At 42.5% G+C, this 21312-nt stretch overlaps 1 protein-coding gene across 1 annotated transcript in view; it reads right to left on the bottom strand.

Moving 5' to 3' along the window:
* Positions 1–12497, bottom strand: part of zbtb4 (zinc finger and BTB domain containing 4) — a 31440-nt gene extending 18943 nt beyond the window's left edge. Inside the window, exons 1-2 of the mRNA XM_054799838.1 lie at positions 12350–12497; positions 7612–7673 (exon numbers count right to left, since the gene is read on the bottom strand). The gene's annotated coding sequence lies outside the window, so the exon portion shown is untranslated. The remainder of the gene's footprint in view (positions 1–7611; positions 7674–12349) is intronic.
* Between the last annotated feature and the right edge of the window lie 8815 nt (positions 12498–21312).

Below are 21312 nucleotides of genomic sequence, written 5' to 3'. Positions count from 1 at the left end.
AGTGCAACAGTTACAGTTTGAACAGTAGGAATTACAAAGCCTTTGTAATTCATTGACAATTACTGCCTGATGTGCAGCATTAATAGCTCCAGCTTGCAGTATTGTTCCCCATCTTTACTGAACAATGGCGACACACTGCCTTCTTCTTATCCACTTGTTTTTGTCCATTTACTTAATTCACTAGGAAGGTAAAGTGTTCCCAAACAGGAGATTTTAACGAGAGAAGAGGGTTTTAAGGCTCTGGCTTCTCCTTGGCTAGCCGTGACTGCGTTGTGTCTGCTTAGTGACTAAACAAAGCGTGACTAAGGGCAGTTACACTTCCTGTTCCTAAATGAGTAGTGGAGATATGACTTTCGCAAACGAGTCGAGTGTTTGAATGGCTCTTTTATGTGAACGATCAGAACCGATTCCCTGTTGCAAGCAAGAATGGCTCATTTGTATACATGCAAATCACCGGCACCGGCTCAAAGAGAAGAGGGGCAAGCGAACGCATTCGTAAACCGGAAGTCATGTAGAGCAAAAATGCCGCATACGTGCGCTGTTCTATCAAAATCGTTCAAACAGGGGTTTTATAACAAGTTACTCAGAAAGTTCATCATAAAAAGAAAAAAGTTCAAAAGAAAGGTGGCTGCTGAATGTCTCTCTCGTCGAGTGGAGCAGATTATAAACAGGCTCCCGTTTGCAGTGACAACAAGCAACACGTATACTAAAACCACAGTTAAAATGTTGGAACTGTAAAATGCTCATGAAAATGTAAAATGCAGAAAGAAATGCCCCATAACATAAAACTATAGATTTGTCATTTCCTCATATCGCTTCATCTAAAATGTTCCAAATGTGTAAGTACCCAATTATTCAATAAACACAATATATACAATAAATATACCACCAAAATTACAAACCCTGCTCTGTTACAACAAAACAAAATAGAAACATAACATAAAAGAGGGAACAAGTCTGCACCACGCAATCGAACAACACATGTCAACACATGCCTGCATCCACGGGGAGCTCCATGCACTGAAGCAAATCAGTTCCCGAGCCCGTGCTGTCCTCCCCAGCACGCAGCAGTCCAGCCCACCGAAATCCGCCGGCGACAGTGGACCTACCAATACCGCTCCATGATGCCAAGATCCACCGGCAGACCCGAGTAAAAGTCGCTAGATTGGTTGTCTTAAACCTGAAAGCCGCATCACATGCACCTCTCCACACATTCTCCATTAGTAGTGATGTGCGGCTCGATATCAAAATATCGATACCTCCGATGCCTGATGCCTGACATTTAGGCTCTACAAGCGAAATGGTATGCTGTTGTTTAAAATAAATGAATAAATTACTCTAATGTCTAATATTTAATTTTATGAGCTATGCTATGATCAGTATCGCTGACACCAGCCTAAATTGTACTCAGCATCTAATCGGAATGAGGAGGGTGCGTGCACTAAGCGTAAAATGACTACTCCAAAGCACATGAGATGATCAGCCGCATCACTGTATAAGCCGCAGGGTTCAAAGTATGAGAAAAAAGTAGCGGTTTATACACCGGAAATTAGGCAATCTAGGCATGAGTCTGTCTTTTGAATGGCTCTTTGAAAGGAACAGCTCATCCAAATCCGTGTGGGTATGCCTCTGGACCATACCAAAAAATCAGATTCCAAATACATGAAAACCTAATGTAAAATATATTCAGGTTGCTGTTTTGACAACTCGGACGATTCCAAAAGGACAATTTGGGGATTGGGAAAGAGAAAACTCTGGATCTTTAAAGTGAGAGGTGATTTATGGCCTCCCTCTAGATCAGTGGTCGGTAACCTGCGGCTGCGGAACAGCATGCAGCTCTTTAGCCCCTTGTTGCGGCTCCCACGCCGAGCTCTGTGATTTTCTTTTAACACCGAAGCGGTGTTAAAGCGTTCTGACTGCTAATTGGATGAACAAGGGAAGGGAGAGGAGGGCCAGTCTGATAATGACACACTATTCAGATGACTTGACAGTGTGCTACCCCCGCGGTAACTGACTTATAATTATGAATTTGTCCCTAAAAAAAAAAATGTCGGAAGAAAATAGAGAGTTTAATTCTGAATCTAATTCCTTTGAATTTAATTCCTTTGCATTCACTGCTAATGATGCTGGCTTACGCACCCATTTGCTTGATATGTGGTGAGAACTTAGCAAAGAACTGAAAATGTAGCATTAAAAGACATTTTCAAAACAAGCACTCAGCTTTTTCTGAAAAGTAGCCAACTGCAGATGGCCGTAAGGGAGCGATTTCGGAACTACAACGGAAGGTTGAGCAGAGCCAACACACTTTCAACAAGTGTATGAACGCTCCACACTCAACTACAGCTGCTAGCGTTGTAGCTGACTCATTGTACTGAAGAGCGAAAGGAGGAGGAGGCCGCTCACAGATGGAGAATACATGAAAGAATCGTTCAGAAAAATATCATAGCATCTACTCTCCGAATTAAAAAAATAAAGATGAAATTATTCAGAAAATGAAAGAAATGCCTCTCCCTGCAAAGGCAGTCAAGAACAGGACCAATAGAATGGCAACAAACATCACCAGTGGGCAAATTGATGACATTCATTCAGTGCAAGCATTGAATTGCCTGTGATGAGTCAAGTGATGTAAATGATATTGAGCAGACAGCACTAATAAGCAGATACTGTACTGTATGTGAACTCTGATGGGCTTTTGTTGATGTTAAAATTGGAAACATTCTCTTTGAATTTCACACAAATACAGGAACAACTCAAAAAAAGCCTACCGGTACATAGTTCAATGTTTAAATTATTTGAAAGTAAGACTATACATGCACTCTGCACTTCTGTAGTTGAATTATGTTGTTGCAAGAGGGAAAATTTTAAAATGATTTAAACTTTTAAACGTTTATAAGCTGTGTCATGTTTTGTGGCTCCAGACCATTTTCCTTTACTGGAAGAGGAGGCAAAATGGCTCTTTTGATGCCAAAGGTTGCCGACCCCTGCTCTTTCTGCTCAGTCTTTTCCATATCTCATTTGCATTCCGAACATTTTGTCAATTAAGTGTAGGTGAAGATACAGTAAACTGTTGAAATGCATTTAAAGAAAAACACAGCCTACATCTGAACTCAACATTTTTCTTGCAACATTTGAATTTTGTTTCAGTGTGATCCGGAACTACCTTTGTAATGTTCCGATGTGGGTCATGTTTACATTTATTATTTTTCAAATATGCCGCAGGTCAATAAGAAAAGAGCTGCGAGCCACAGATCACCACCGGGGCATTAGGTACCCCTGCTCTACATGTTTATGGTATATAAAAGTGGCACATTTATAATCACATGAGGTCATATACAGTATAACAACAAGGGTATTCTGGAGGGCAAAGCCCCCACCCCCACCAAAGCCAGGGTACAGAGAGAGTAAATCAAGGCTGAAGAGATAACATAAAAATAGCACAGTGTAAACACATTTGGCTCAATTTTAGCACTTCCACTGCACTGGCTTCCACTAAGAGGTGTTCCTAATATGAATATGAATATGTGAACAAATGTATTGCAATTTATGTAAAACGGATGAGGGGGTAGGATTAAATAAGCTTTGCTTCTTCCTACTCCTTTTGGACATGTGGAACTGTGAATTGTAGTGAGTGGAATCGGCTGATACCGATACTAAAACCGATCACGTGTACAGTTTTAAATGTATTATTGGCTATATAAGGGGTCAACAACATTTTTTTTTTGTGAGAGCTACTTTTACTAAATGAAAATGGCCAAGAGGTTTGCAACATTTATTTTCATAGCTTATTTCAACCCAAACAAAGCGACTATTTTACCAGAACATTAACAAAATGCTGGTATCCTCAACTCACATTTTGCATTTGAGAATGCATTTCTTTCTTGTGTTCTCATATGATTAACTGAAAACCTGAATGAAAAGCAGGCTTGCAGGCATCTCATGTGGTCGTGGGGGGCTCCCTGGGAGGGCTACATGATATGAAAGGGGTACGGTAAAATTCAGACAAAGATATATTTGACTTACTTTTTCAAAATCACTGGTGAAACTTAAGAGGATCAGGCGCCTTCTTTAAGGAGAATTTGGATGCGAGATCAGCTTGATTGCACTCCAGAAGGACCCCCAGGCAGTCCAACGAATCCAACCACTTTTAGGGAAATCCGCCTTATGGGCGACGGGCAGGTGCGGTTGGTGGGGCTCGTTGCCGGCGCTTGGCGGGCCGCGCAGGCGGCTGTGGCCGGCTGCACTGGTGGGTGACGCATTCACAGCCAGAGCAAATTGTCAACACTGGCCGCTTTTCCTCTTCGGAACTACTTTGATATCCCCAAATTCCCTCCACATCTGATAGCCAATCTAAATGGGAAGATCGTACAATATGCTCTGGATGTGGGTGTGTCGCTCGCCGGTGTGGCTGGTCACAACCACTCGTCGCCTCCCGTGTGTGTGGTTTGCTGCGCGTTGGCGGTGGGTTTTGTCCTTCACGGTTGTTTGTCGCCTCCCGCACACACGTGCGCTACATTAGCCGCCATCCAACCGATGGTCACATCACGAGCCTCGGTAACTCACCACACCCTGCCAAGTGCCCGCCCCCCAAATGCCACGCAACGCGCCACCCAATTTCCGTGGCATGTTTTGCAGTGTGCAAAACTTATATCACTTATATCACAACGACAGGTAAGGCCCACAGGTAAGACGGTCGCTACAGGCTGGATGCTGCAACTGGGGCGGAGCTAATTGGCGGATGTGATCGGCAAAATAGAGAGACTCAAGAACAACAGAGAGACAAGGACAAAAGAAAAAAAAAACAGCAATTATAAACGATGAGTCTGTTTTTTTCTATCCGTGAATAGACGGCATTGTTGAAAATGTGTCAGACTTCACCTCCAAAGTACACTGAAGGGTCAGTACACATCCTTGCTCAACTCAAGAGGAAGGATGACTAAACAGCTCTGCAGCTGATTTGGACATACATCAAAGTGGGAAGTCCAGAAACTTTGGAAGGCCTCAAATGTCAGCGGTTTCTTAAAGAGGAAGCGGCGGCTTTACAAGGACGAGGCAGCCGTGTGTGTGTGTGTGTGTTGCTTTGCGGTGCACGCCACAAAAATGCCACAAGGATGTGGAGGTCGACTGCAACCACGGCGTTTGCAGAGTTGACAAATGTCTGCACACACGCAGACAGACGCACATGTTTTAATGTAAAAAGAGTTGGTGCGCGGCCTCGGCGAAAACTCGCGTGTCGTTTCAAATGTCTGACAGTGTTGAACTGCCCTAGCAGCTTCTGCACAATCCACTGCAAAAGTGACTTTAGGAATGTGTCAACACAAAAACAAGCAAAGAACCAAGAGACCGTGCATGTGATGTGTTCTTCTTCATGCGATCCATTGTTTTGAGGACCAATCCAAGTATTAGGCACACGTTGGAAGACACACACGGACCAACCAACTTCATGGTTATTTCTTGCATATGACACGTTCTCTAAACCTGCAAAGACCTTTACAAGGATCTTCTATTGCATATTTTGGTCAGTGAAATGGAAGTTCCATGGTTTTAACCGTTAATATCATTGAGGTACAGTGATGATAAAACAATCGTAGACAATGTTCGGTCTTGTCTCGATTGATTGATGATTTTAATACTGCATCTTTATGGAAAATAGTACACAAAAACCTGAAACAAATATCATGGCTTCACTGAGTGGCTATAATTGCTGTAAAACGATTTGCAGTGGAAGTCATTATTGATGTGCTGTTTGCAGATAATATTGATGAAGTGCAGGAACTTTGGAGATGGAACATTGGAAATCCAATAATGCAGTTACCTTTTGTATCCGCCACCGTCAAGCTTGTTAATTAGCGCGAGAAGTGCCTTGAACTAATAATTATTGAAATAATAATGAAATAATTATGGGGCCAACAATCATACGGTATCCAAAGCATCACGATCGTTATCACCGTTGATTGACTGTTATCAGTGAGTGCAAGGTTTCATTTGCCACTGAACTTAACATTTTAAACAGTTTAAAAGTGCATTTAATAAGCCCTACTGGGATCGTGCCATTGTTTGTGTCTGTAGCTTTAATGCTAATGAGCTGTGTTTGTCCACTCCTGTCTCGGAGGATGGTAGAACTTTAACAAAAAGGTAGAGGACCTTCAGGATTTGTGCATTATTCTGTAAGAAATAAGAAAACCTTGAAAAATAACACTTATCTTGCTGTGTCAACAAAAGTGAAATGAAAAATTGTAATGCTTTCTTCCTTAGCCCATTCCCCACCACTGCATTACACTGGTTGACTACACTTGCATCATCCAAGGTTTTGTCTCAATCGGCACATTTCTGGTCTTACTTACAGCAGTCTTTTCGGTGCATAAGGGCGTTCAAACGGAGATGTAAGGCAAAATACAGTGCACTGTCACTAACTGTCAGATGTTGAACTAAACATGGTGAGTCCACAGTGCTGGACAACAATCACCTTGCCATCTTGGCTACGTAGCGGAATGAGAGGGATTACCAAACAAAAGACAACGGCATAATCTCTGACTCATTTGAAGCAACTCGGATTTGTAAGTCATAATCATTAATATAATGCTAGACAATTTTTAATGATTGTTCAATGGAGAAGTGGGGATCCAAAAGTTGTCAATTGGCATTACGAGCAATGTGACTGTTAAACCAATCAGATTTCTGATTCACCTCACAATGCCCATAGTTACAGTACGACAGCATTTTTTTCAGCCTCTGATTGGCTGATGTCCAAAAGCCTGTGTTTTTGTAATGTTATTAGATAAATGTTGATTCTGAACTGCTTCAGATGGTATCGTGGGGATGTTTTGTGGTTTGTCGGGAGCTTTTCATCCACAATTCTGTAATGCCATGCATTGTTATATTGTGTTTTGGTATATTATTGATGGTTTGTATAATTGTGACGTGATCGTGATGGTATTTACAGGTGTGCTGAGATCCGCTGGGTCCGAGTCACCTTTGCGCATCGCTCACACAGACGAACGAGGCCGCGTGGCTGTTGTCACCTATACTCTCCGATAGCCGTCTATCACCGAATGCCTCGCTTTTTTGTCTGCTTTTAGGTAGACAGTCCCTCACGTAAAATATGTACTGTGTGGGAAATGGGACATTACATCACAGGGAGGTCTTTTCACCAGCCTCGACAGGCATGCGCACACAGTGCAACATATCGTAAAACCGCCCATCCACAAGGTGGATTGTCATGTGCAGGGTGGACTGAATGGTAACTGGTTTTACCGAGTAACGTTGCAGCCCTAGCCCTCACTCACTGCCATCTTGGTTACGTAGCGGAAGAGCAGGGATTAACTCGAGTGGTTGCAATTCACAATCAAAAAGGAGAGCGGAAGAAGCAGAGATATCGCCAATATCATTTCTGTTACGTGCGCAATGACATTGATGAATTTGTAATATTACACTTATTGGAGTGTCGTAACAGAAGTATTTGAGACACAGCACAAGTCTTGTACTGTAAATGGAGCATTGGGAACCTTAGGAAGGACTATTTCTCTATATTGACACTGATCATCTGAAGTGCTACCTTATTGGTTGTGTTTTTATTTTGGCCACGTTGGTTTAGTTAAAAATGCAAACTCTCACCTTTTCTTTAGGCATCACTCGAGGAGTCATCGTGCCGCACGCTGCAGCTGGGCCGGCCTGATCTGCACAGACAATACGGACAGCCTTTCATTAGACACTTTTTTTTTAACGAGGGCGCTTCGCAGTCGACACGGGCCTCTAATAAACCTCAGGTGGGGTGTCAAATGACAGACGCAGGAACACACTGAGCATGTTTGTGTGACCACATCAGTCTGCATTAAAGCACACTTCTGTAATCATTGCCAAAGGAGACTGGGAAGGATAGGTGGAAAAAATGTAGGGGGGTGGGGGGGGACTGATAGAGTGGAGGACAGACAGGGGACGGACGGCTGCTTTTTCCACTGCCTAAATCAAATTAATTAGCTCCTTCATCTCCAGGCAGCTACTCAGGCATGCTGCACTGGCAGCAAGAGACAGGAGGAAGGGTTGGGGGGTGGGGGGGGGGGGGGGGGAGAGAGAGAGATAGGACATGGTGGTGATTTTAGGGAGGGTGGGCTAGCTACAGTATGTGCGCAGTATGTGCGCCATTCAGTGGGATTGAAGGGAGGGGGGCAGGACAGGCCGCAGAGAGGAGGGCCGTATAATTCTGTGATAAGCATGCAGCTTGTTTTGCTGGGGGAGGAAGTGGTTACATGTTGGCTGAGACCACGCGCTGCCTGACGCCACTTCCTGTTTCTAGACAGCCTGTACTTTGAGACACGCACGCCTCTTTAAATAGCAAGCAGACGCCTCCGTTGGTGCCTCCTGAGACTCCACTGGGAACGCTTTGCAACGAGATAAGGTCCTCACGTTAGAAGTTGAACGCATTCAAACAACAAAGCAAACAAAAAGCAGTCAAAAAGGGTGGAGGGAAAAACAAAAAAGGGAAGGAGGGCAGATGGTCAGAGTTGATGGCTTAATGCCACATAGCAAAACAAAAGCCCCAAATAAGTGAGAGAGGAGCTAGCGATGGAGCCTGAAACCAGGACAGAAAAGAGCATGGACAACTGTGAGAAAGATTAGCTGCTAACAGTAATGTGGACAATTTCATTCTACTTTATTCCTACTTTTTTTTTTTACCATCCATCCATTTTCTATATTTTGTGCCGCCTATCCTCACTAGGGTGGCGGGTATGCTGGAGTCTATCCCGGGGCAAGAAGCGGGGTACACCCTGGACTGGTCGCCAGTCAATGGCAGGGCACATATAGACAAACAACCATTCACACTCACATTCATACCTATGGACAATTTAGAGTCGCCAATTAACCTAACATGCATGTTTTTGGAATGTGGGAGGAAACCGGAGTACCCGGAGAAAACCCAATCACGGGGAGAACATGTAAACTCCACACAAAGATGCCCAACGGAGATTCAAACCCAGGTCTTTCCGACCTTCCCGATGTGGCCAACATGCTAACCACTAGGCCACATTTTTCACCATTTAATTTTAATTTAAATTCTGTCGTAATCTAATAAACGACCCACGCAAACTATGTACTCCTATGTGGAATTCTAATAAACGCGTGGTGGTAGACGACCTCACTGAATTCAAGCTTGACTCACAGTATCCACTAAAATCAGCCCATACATGCTAAAAAGGAGAAATTTTTTTAGACAACCACACACAAATAGTGTTTTGAGGACAAGACATAGTATAATGACAACAAGAGAGCAAAATTGTTCAGTGATACTTGAAAAAAAAACACTCCCTCGTGGGACAAAAACGTGCTCCAAACTAACCACATTGCTTGTTTGTTTTAAAAACAAGGTGTCACTGTGGTAAAAAGTCACATTTGGAGTCCAAAGACGAGAAGCTAGGTGGAGGCTGCCGCCAGTGACAGCTAGGCAAAGCGTGTAAAGAAAGATGCAGGAAAAGTCGACCTGTGTCAAGCTGTCAAACCGCAACCACTGAGGTTTTACAGACTAGTGTTCAAAACGCGTGTTGTCATGGCATGAATTGTCATGTCGCCACCGCACGACAATCGGCATTTATCGGCATATGCCGATCACGTGTTTTTTACGGAAATTGGCCGATACTAATCGGTGGCCGATCGATCGGAGCATCCCTAGTTATTATTGATGTTATTAATATTAATATTTCAGCTTTTTCTCGCTGCAGTTTGCCTTTTTTGCAACTTTTGTTGTTGTTTGTGTAGTTTTCCTATTTAATTGCATTTTGAGAATGTGCCACGGGCCTAGTGGTTAGCGTGTTGGCCACACAGTCAGGAGATCTGGAAAATCAGGGTTCTAATCTCTGTGTGGAGTTTGCATGTTCCCCCCGTGCGTGCGCGGGTTTTCCAAAAACATGCACGTTGGGTTAATTGGGAACTCTAAATTGTCCATAGGTATGAGTGTGAACGGTTGTTTGTCTATGTGCCCTATATGTGCTGGCGACCAGCACAGGGTGTACCCCGCCTCTCGCCCAAAAGTCAGCTGGGATAGGCTCCAGCATACCCCTGCGACCTTAGTGAGGATAAGCAGCATCGAAAGTGAATGAATGAATATGCCATAGGCTTTTTAAGCTGGGGCCGGCCACACTTTGCAGCTCCAAATGAGGCCTTGTAAAAGACAAACTGGATGAACATTTGGAAGGTGTGAAGCAGCATGTCGGCGATAAAAAAAAAAAAGAAAGACAGATAAAAGGTGAAGTCGCTTGACTGACATCATTCAAAAACAAACTCTCGTAGAACAGGATGTTTTCTCTCTGCTGGACAGCAACAGGGCACCCTGTTCCAGGGCTGAGAGAGAAAATGCCTCCAAGTCAAAGTCAAAGTTTTTTTTATTCGTAAAACCCACCCTAATATATAACCTGAGGGAAAGCACAAGCAAAGCACTCACTATGTTTGCGACAATGTTTGCAATTGGGTGTTTCACTTTTGCTCATTTATCCAAGGGTTTCCAGACTTTTTCCCCCTGAGGGCCACATCCAAAAAAATAAAAGGTTGTGGAGGTCACTTTGATAGCTTTCACATTGGTGTTTCTAGAACAGGCCGCGCAGTGGCAAGTGGTTAGCAGTCAGGAGATCGACGGTTCAAATCTCTGTTTGGGCATCTGTCTGTGGAGGTTGCAACAACTACAAAAGTACACATCACTCACTAACCGTACTCCAAAAAAGGTCAGTTAAGATAATGCATAATGCGAGTTAATAAGTAGACACAAATCCGTTGTTCATTCAAAATACTGAAATTCAGAATTGGTACATTTCCAATCCACCAAAACTATGCACAAAGCAAACAACAATAGGCTACCCAATAACATGAAACAATTTTCTCAAGAGGAAAAATACAACCTCAAGGAAAAACTACATGTAAGGCACTTGTTTGCAACGCACAACACTAAAAACTTTAAACATATCTGAGAGTCAAATTATGGAATAACATGTACTACAATGTACTAATATGAGTTTTGCCATGAAGTTGTATGACATCCCCATCAGCATTGTAGTCCATTTAACAGCCACTTTTGTATGTGTATGTAATGAGGACACTCGCATCTTCTTCCGCTGTGGGACACATATGTAAAGAAGATGGCCGAGTGGTATTACCGCGAGTGTGTTTATCCCATACACATGAATGCACAGGCGACAGTGTGCAGGGATATGGCAGGAGACATATATAACGCCGAGCGTTTTGTGAGGTCTGATTTTTTTGAGAAGGCATTTTTGTGATGCAAATGTATTACTCTTTTGAACGCATATTGTTTGGAGAAGCCACACTCTTTCCTTAAGTGTCCCCAGCAACTAAGCGGAACTATCTTCTTCATAACCAAAATTCGACCACAACTGCACTTGGGAGACTGCAACTTCATGTCAAAACATCTGAACTAAACATTTAAGAAAAAGTACAAGCACATGGTGCTCACAAAGTATGACAAAAATGACTGAAGCGCAGCTCCTGATATTATTAAAAACATATCACGGGACCGGGTAGGATCAGACAAACTCACTTTCTACTACTTTTGGACATGTGCAAGTTGAGATACATCAATTTGTATTCAAGAAATTATTGTGTTGAAATTATTTTAACCTGATTTAAGCTTGAATTGAATTGCATGTTCAGTGCATGTTGAGTTTTCTCTGGAAACATGCATGTTAGGCTAATTGGAGACTATAAATTGTCCACTGGTGTGAATGTGAGTATGACTCGTTGTTTGGCTGAATGTGCTATGTGATTGGTTGGTGACCGGTCCAGGGTGCAGGCCGGCTCTCGCCTGAGATTGGAACTTTGGCTATAGCACTGTGCAAAGCTATCTGAATCAAAATATCCTCATCTTAGCTTTTTTTTTTATAAGTGATAAAGCAAGTTATTAGAATATCTTATAAGATATCCAATAATTATTTTATTTTTAGAATGTGCTGGGGGCCAAAAGCAAACTGTGGGCCGAAATGGGCCCTAGACCACACTCTGAACACTACCACATTAGTATACAAATTAGCCTCTTATTTCTGCACCTGCAAAAGCCCCAATCAGCATCCTGGGACAAGAGCGCCCCCAGTTCTAATTGAGGACAAAATAGTTGTTTAAACACAGCTGACTATTATAAAGGGGATATTCTGTATAATAAACTTAACTTTTAGAAAAGCAAAAAGCCAAGGTAGTACGTATAGATCTGCAAGCCCATTCATCATTGCATTGTCACTAAGGTGACACAATTACATGACGACGTAAGAACCCTGGGCCTGACATAATCACGGCAGCACTAAACGCGCAGTGACGTTTAAACCAGAGACATTTTTTCAAATGCAAAAAGAACACTCACCATCGCCAAAAAGAAAGGTCAGTGGTTGCAGACGTGACTAATGACAACACACAAGGCTGTATACGACACTGCACGCTGCTACTATGACCTTTACGCACAATGACGCACACACACACAACTGCATATGTCGTAGTGTACCAAGCCCACGCAAACATGGCGTACTTTTACACTCTGGTTTGAGCAGACGCGCACTTGCTCATTTGCTCCAGCAGGGGACGCCAGTTTGGGCTCTGGATCCGCCCATTTTCGCCGTCAAACGTATGTGTTGTGCAAGCACTTCCTTGGCTGTAGTTTCCAGCTGAGCCACATGAGGGCGACATTTGTCCAACAAAAAGTCCTTTGTATCAACGCTGCACTTGATCAAGTTCAACCTGCTTTAATGATGCCGTAAATATGCTCAGTATCCTCTGCTGCATCAAAGTAGCACAACATAACTGATCAACATTTTAACATACTTGAAAACTTACCAACTTGTGAGCATGTGTACCCTGGCAAAAATTGTCCAAGAAAATCATCCAAGACCAAATACACTGTAAGATGCACAGATTTCCCATGTTTATTACACAGTATCTTACGGTGTTTTCTGTCATGTTCTAATGCGGGCCATGTTTAGTTTCACTGTACAACATGTTGCAAAAACAGTCAGCGACATTGGTTCAGGTGTATTTTATTTACGTAGAAATGCAATGAACTATAGTGCTATTTATATAGTGGAATTACATGGTTTTTACAGTGTTATGCAACCTTAATGTTGCTTCAACTAACCTTTCCTCCACATCTTGTGACAAAATAGTACATCTATACATTGGGAGTACAACCTATATCATACAAATAGAATCACATGCAGCAACCAACAAACGACTTTTCTCTTTGTCATTGATATAACAGCAGCATTGACATAATGACGTTGGCAGGATTTATCCTTAACTTGGTCACAACGAACGTGTAAGGAGCAATCTGAAATAATTTGTTATAGAAGCATGTTTCCATGCATCCGTAAACTGGTAACTGGTCTATCTTGACATGCAATAATACGCAATAATACACTGCTCAAAAAAAATTAGAGGAACACTTCGAAAACACATCAGATCTAAACTGGGGGAAAAATGATCTTGAATATCTTTCCTGATAATAAGTAGGTAATGTATTAGTAACAAAATGATGCCACATAATTTGATAGAAATGAAAATGATCACCCTATAGAGGGGGGAAATCAAAGACCCCCCAAAAATGAAAGTGAAAAAATGCAGCAGACTGGTCCATTTTGCCAAAATGTCATTGTAGTAACTCAAAATGATTCTCAGTAGTTTGTGTGGCCCCCACGTGCTTGTACGCATGCCTGACAACGTCGGGGCATGCTCCTAATGACTACAGATGGTGTCCTGGGTGATCTCCTCCCAGATCTGGACCAGGGCATCACTGAGCTCCTGGACAGTCTGAGGAGCAACCTGGCGGCGCCTTATAGACCTAAACATAATGTCCCAGAGGTGTTCTATTGGGTTTAGATCAGGTGAACGTTGGGGCCAGTCAATGGTATCAATTCCTTCATCCTCCAGGAACTACCTGCATACTCTAGCCACATGAGGTCGGGCATTGTCGTGGACCAGGGGGAACCACGGTCCCTCTGCACCAGTGTAGGTTCTGACAATGGGTCCAAGGATTTCATCCCGATACCTAATAGCAGTCAGGGTGCCGTTATCTAACCTGTAGAGGTCTGTGCGTCCTTCCAGGGATATGCCTCCCCAGACCATCACTGACCCACCACCAAATCGGTCATGCTGAATGACGTTGCAGGCAGCATAACGTTCTCCACGGCATCTCCAGACCCTTTCACGTGTGTCGTATGTGCTCAGGTTGAACTTGCTCTCATCAGGGAAGAGCACATGGCATCAGTGGTGTAGTTGCCAATTCTGGTGGTCTATGGCAAATGCCAATCGAGCTCTACGGTGCTGGGCAGTGAGCACAGGGCCCACTACAGGACGCCGGGCCCTCAGGCCACCCTCATGGAGCCTGTTTCTGATTGTTTGGTCAGAAACATTCACACCAGTGGCCTGCTGGAGGTCATTTTGTAGGGCTCTGGCAGTGCTCATGTTCCTCCTTGTACAAAGGAGCCGATACCAATCCTGCTGAGGGTTTAAGGACCTTCTATGGCCCTGTCCAGCTCTCCTGGAGTAACTACCCGTCTCCTGGAATCTCGTCCATGCTCTTGAGACTGTGCTGGGAGACAAAGTAAACCTTCTTACTCCTGGAGGAGTTGGACTACTTGTGCAACCTCTGTACCAGGTACCATGCTATCAAGAGATGTTGATCCAAGCCAAATGAAAAACTACAGTAGAAAGTCAGTCAGTAAAAAAATCAGCCAAAAGAGATGAAGATGGAAAAAACGTATCAGTGACCTCAACCTGGAAAACCATTCCTGTTTTGAGGGCTCTCATTGCTGCCCCCCTGATACACCTGTTGTTGATTTCATTAACAACAAAGCAGCTGAAACTGATTAACAACCCCCTCTGCTACTTAACTGACCAGATCAATATCCCAGAAGTTTGACTGATAGGTTTTTATGCTCTGATTAAAAATTCTTCCTCTAATTTTTTTGAGCAGTGTAGTTGGCTAGCAAAATGGCTTCCGTCTTCCACGATGACAAGAAATGTGGACTCTTCCGCTCTCTTTCCAGGCCGAGAGCATTACTACCGCCATGACTTTGAGATATTAAATCAACAATGAAACGAAATTGTGTTTACACTTCTTTCAAGTGCACAGCTTTTGGTCGAGAGGATTACCAACGTTATTCCAGGTTCCATTTTCCTTGTTCGGAAGCAAGAGTGCACTAGCTAACCCCGCCATGTTGCATGCAGACTGTGTCCAGCTAATCAAGCTACAACGACGCGTGATCTACCCATTCAATATTCAGTAACTTTTTTGACGCATCAATCTTCGAAGACCACCAATACTCTATCAAAAGAATCGAACCGAATGAGGGAGATTTAGTGCAACTGTAGGTTGGCAAATAACAGAATCGTCTGGCAGCTCTGACGAAGGCTTTACTATCAACATGAAGACCTGATGTCGATCAAATAAAGAGCGTGACTGCATAAAACATTAACATACATGAAAACGACTTATTAACGATGCGGGCAAGTAAGTCTTCACGTCTCCACGTCTAGTGTAAGAGATCGACATATTAAAACATTTAATACTAGTCGATTACACAGCTAGCTCGATTTTGTCTCGTCGCCGCCAAGACAACTAAACGTCTTAAACCGCGGCATACGGCCAAGTTATTCATGATTAAAAGCAACTTTTAACATACGGTGACTACACAGTCAGGCGATGAGTGAAGCAAAACCACCAAATCCATACAAAGGGGCAGGTAAAAATGAACAGAAGTGGCACCAGTTGACAACAAGGCTTTCCCGGATTTTCCTACTCGGTATGCCGGGCTATCCAATGCAGCCTCTAGCGTTCACATTCAGGTAAGTCCGAGGCTTTCCACCAAGTCCCAGATACAAAGGAGTTGTCGATGGAAATCCGAATAATTGAAGTTGATGAAAAAGAGTAGAATAATCAATCCACTAGAGGGGGTTTTGTGGTTTAAAAAAAACTGATTGGATAATAAGGCTGTGTTTAATCACACTAGTCGGGCCTAAACCCTGAACTTCTTTCCTTAGAGCTCATGCTCAACCCAAGCGAGATGAAACCCAGCCCAGGGCACTGTTGCCAGCTTTTAAGTAAGAAAAGTAGCTATTGGCTGTCCTAGAAGTCGCTCGATTACGTCATGGTCTGATTTGCATATCGTTTGCATATGATGTTATAAATGCTGTAGGAAAACAGCGAGTAAAAACACCTTACTTACGTTTAGAACAAATAAACTTGATTCTTGGTTTGTTAATTTAAAATTGTCCACAGTTTCAACAAAATTAATTAACTTTAATATTTGTATCTCTGCCAGCACCTCTCAAAGTGAAGAATTGTAAAATAATCTACTTTATTTTACTAATAAAGAGTAGCAATAGACTAACAATAAAATACAAACAGAATAAACACCCTCCTCTTGTATCCAGGCTTACTCAAGATTAAGAAACATTTGCATTTTAGATCTCGTTGTGTAAAGCACACAAAATACACTCAAAATAAGGTGGTGGTTGTTACAGTTATTATAAGGTCGATATCTTGACCGTCATTGGTCAACTATTGAGTTCTCTTCAGTATTAATAATAAAACACACCAATCGGGGGAGGTTGATTTTAATTTTTTTTTCCATTATTGCCTGTCCATTGTTGTGTATGTGTTGCAGTGTTTACATGCGCGGAAAAAGACCACTGCGACGTGAGAGAAAGTAACGCCAAGCGACTGGGGGGTCAGATTTTTTCCAAGGAGGCATTTTTGTGACGCAAATGTATTACACTTTTGAGCGCATATTGTTTTGAGAAGCCAAACTCTTTCTCAACTCTTTTCTAAAGTTATTCAGAACTGGCAAAGAGAACAAATGAACAAATGTATTAGCAATTGATGTGAAATAAGAGGGATATTGAATAAGATCTGCTTCTTCCTACTCCTTTTGAACATGTGGAATTGTGGTATGTGATGTATATAGAAGTGAAATGAAAATGTTCAAATAAGTGGCCCCACGAACCAACCTACATTCCTCATCACCGAAATCCGACCAGAACTGGGCTCATGGGGCGAAGTGGGGGCTAAGTCACAGTTGATGCACTACAGTACTGATGGGGGTCATACAACTTCATGTAAAAAATCCATAACATCATAACTTCACGTAATTGTGTCACCTGAGTGACACTAATCACGGAAGCACTAAAAGAACAGAGACGTTTAACCCAGAGATATTTTTGAAAGGTCAATGGTTGCAGACGTGACGAATAATAACACACAAAGCTGTGTACGACACCGCACGCTGCCACTAAGACCTTTACACACAGTAACGCGAGCACACACACGCCCACACACCCGCACCCGCACACAGCTGCACGTGTCGTTGATACCAAGCCCTCGCAATTACCTGTACGTGTATGTATTTTATACTCTGGTTTGGGCAGAAATACACTTGCTATTTGCTCCAGCAGAAGACGCCAGATTAGAGTCAAGATCCGCCCATTTCCGGTTTCAAATGTATGCGTGTTGCGCAAGACGTGCCGTTGCTGTTGTCTCCAGTTGAACCACACGGGGGAGCCACGTGTCCAACAATGAGTCCCTTGTATCATCGCTGTACTTAAACATTACATTTAAATTTGTAAGTTTAACCTGAGTTTTAAGGATACCGCCAATGTTTGCTCAGTATCCTCTGCTGCAGCAAAGAAGTACAACATACTCAGAAACATTTTAAAATCAAACATACTTTCGAACCTCTTCAACAGGGGTGTCCAAACTTTTCCCACTGAGGGTCACTTACACAAAATTGAAAGGGGACCGCTGAGATATTCTTAAAACTTTTAAACACGCTAAAACCAAAGCAATGCTTATGCTTGGCATATAATAAATGTAGGTATTGACGACTACCTATTCTATACTATTAATTTATCAGTCCTAACTAAAAACCTTTTTGAGAAGTTACTGAGGACATACAGTACTTGAAAACTTACCAAACTTGTGAGCACATTTATCGTGGCAACATTCACTCACGTTTAACATGAAATCATCAAAACCATATACTATAAGATGGTCATGGCCGTCCATTTGGGCCATTTCCCATTTGTCTTTGTTTTCTGTGTCATGTCCTAATGTGGGCCATGTTTAATTGTCTGTAAAATATGTTGCAGGTCAATAAAAAGCACACTGTGGGCACTAAATGGTCCCTAGGCTGCACTTTGGACACCCCTACTCTTAAAGAACAAAAGCAGGCAATGCCATTGGTTCAAGTGTCTTTTATTTAAGTAGAAATCCATTTACCACTGTTCCAGTGGAATTACATGGCTTTAACAGTGTTATGCAACCTTAATGTTAAGTGGTTTACGCCAGCCATGACAAAATAGTACATCTATACATGGGGAGTACAACCTTTCAGTATTATACAAATAGAATTAGATGCAGCAGCCATCAAATGACTTTTCTTTTTGTCATTGATATAACTGCCACACTGACAATAATGTTGGCAGGATTTATGCTTAGCTTGTACACAACGATCGTTATTGATGTAAACTGTTATAGGAACATGTTGCATAAGATTGCCACCTAAGGTGGCATGAAATACCTCAATATTGAATAAAGCAAAATTTGTCCTTGATCAAAAAACACTCCATACTCTTTACTGTTCTTGGGTATTACCATATCTAACTAATTGTGTGGCGATATGGGGTAATAACTACACTGCTCACAAAAATTAAAAGGAGCACTTTAAAGAAACATTAGATACATCAGATCTCAATATGAAGTTGGATATCTATACAAGTAACGACAGAGCAGTGTCTTAGGAACAAAAGGATGCCAAGTCTCTTAATGGAAATAAAAGTTTTCAGCCTACAGAGGGCTCAATTGTGTAGACACCATAAAATCAGAGTGAAATGAAGATGTGGCAGGCTAGTCCATTTTTTCCAAAACTTAATTTCTGCAACTCAAAATGCTTTTCAGTATCTTGTGTGGCCCCCACGAGCTTGTATGCATGCTTGACAACGTCGCGGCATGCTCCTAATGAGACGACGGATGGTGTCTTGTGGCATTTCCTCCCAGATCTGTGTGAGGGCATCCCTGAGCTGTTGTACAGTCTGAGGAGCAACCTGGCGGCGCCTAATGGACCGAAACATAATGTCCCAGAGATGTTCTATTGGGTTTAAGTCAGGGGATCGTGAAGGCCATTCAATTGTTTCAATTCCTTCATCCTCCAGGTACTGCCTGCATACTCTTGCCACGTGAGGCCGGACATTGTCGTGCATTAGGAGAAAACCAGGACCTACTGCACCAGCGTAGGGTCTGACAATGGGTTCAAGGATTTCATCTCGATACCTTATGGCAGTCAGAGCACTATTTCCTAGGCAATAGAGGTCTGTGCGTCCCTCCATGGATATGCCTCCCCAGACCATCACTGACCCACCACCAAACCTGTCATGTTCAACGACGTTGCAGGCAGCATAACGTTCTCCTTGTCTTCTCCAGACTCTTTCACGTCTATCACAGGTGCTCAGGGTGAACCTGCACTCGTCTGTGAAAAGTACAGGGCGCCAGTGGCGGACTTGCCAATTCTGCTGTTCTTGAGCAAATGCAAGTTGAGCTCCACGGTACTGGGCAGTGAGCACAGAACCCAGTACAGGACGTCGGGCCCTCAGGCCACCTTCATGAAGTCTGTTCCTGATTGTTTGGGTAGAGACAGTCACACCAGTGGCCCTCTGGAGGTCATTCTGTAGGGCACGAGCAGTGCTCAGCCTGTTCCGCCTTGCACAACCGAGCAGGTATCGGTCCTGCTGAGGGGTTGAGGACCTTCCACGGCCCTGTCCAGCTCTCCGAGAATAACCACCGGTCTCCTGAAATCTCCTCCATGTTCTGGAGATTGTGCTGGGAGACACATTAAACCTTCTTGCTGCAGCACGTGTGGATGTGCCATCCTGGAGAAGTTGGACAACCTGTGCAACTTCTGTAGGGTTAAGGAATCGCCTCATACTGCCAGTAGAGATAATTACGCAAGCCAAAATCAGCACGAGTGGAAAACCAGCCAAAAAAGATCAAGAGGGAGAAACTTGAAATGACCTCCACATGTAAAACCAGTCCTGTTTTGAGGGTTTTCTAATTGTTGCCACTGAAGTGCACCTGTTGTTAATTCCATGAACACCAATACAGCTGAAATTGATTAACGAGGCCCTCACCTGCTTAACAAACCAGAAAATTATCAGAAAGGTTTAAGTCAATTCATGCTAGGCCCAATAAAAAAGTGTTCCTTTAATTTTTGTGAGCAGTGTATAAAAGTAATCTTAATTGCTAAATGTACTGCAAAAAAGATCAGTTAGGATAATCCTCAATGGTGCATATAGAGACCTTACAAATCCTCCATTTCTAAAATCACAAATACTGTATTAAAATTTGCTATCTGGTACATTTTCAAACAGCTAAAATTAGGCATAAAGCAAACAATAACCTGCTACCCAAAAATGTCATACAATACTTTTCAACAAGAGTAGAAATATCTCTGGGGAAAAACTATACTTAAAACACTTATATGTGAGAACAACGCTAAAAACCCACAGCATTTCAGTATGTGTAATCAAATTATAGAACGGATTGAACTCAAAGAACCAAGATGAGTGATTTCAAGAAACAATACAAGCAGTTGATGTTTGCAAAACACAAGGAAGAAGAGTTTTGAACCACTGTGTACAAAAGGCTATGTCTAATCACTACAACACTCATTACTCTTCGTTCTTGTAAATTCATTGTCAGTACTCACCTGTTATTACAGCTAAGTTCAATTATGTCCTTGAACTGATTATGTATTTACTGTTATAGTCATCATGTGGTTATTTTGTATTATGTTTGAAGAAAAACCCTGACAATTGTACTACTACACTGTAACATTACTTTAACATTTCCCCATGTATCAACTGGTGAAGACTACATCGGAATACAGGAAGTGAATAAATTGCATTGCGATTGATGTGAAATGGACGAGGGGTAGGATTAAATAAGCTTAGCTTCTTCAGACTCCTTTTGGACATGTGGAACTGCGAATTTAACTATGATGTATTCCATTGTAACTTGTATGCATGTTCAAATCAAATTAAACCATTACCATGTTTAGAAGCGGCCGTAAACTGGTAATCGGTCTATCTTGACACAGCAAATATGCAACAACAATAGTTAGCAAGCAAAATGGCTTCTGTCTGCGACAATGACAACAAATTTTGACTCTTCCCCTTACAGGCTGAGAGCATTACTACCACCACGAGTTTGACATTAAATAAACAATTAAATTAAATTGGGTTTACATTTGTTTAAGTGCACAGCCTTGGGCCGAGGGTATTACC

The sequence above is a fragment of the Dunckerocampus dactyliophorus genome, chromosome 15 (genome assembly GCF_027744805.1).
Source record: "Dunckerocampus dactyliophorus isolate RoL2022-P2 chromosome 15, RoL_Ddac_1.1, whole genome shotgun sequence".
NCBI lineage: Eukaryota > Metazoa > Chordata > Actinopteri > Syngnathiformes > Syngnathidae > Dunckerocampus > Dunckerocampus dactyliophorus.
Note: the sequence above shows the minus strand (reverse complement) of the source record. Positions and strands in the feature narration are given on the sequence as shown.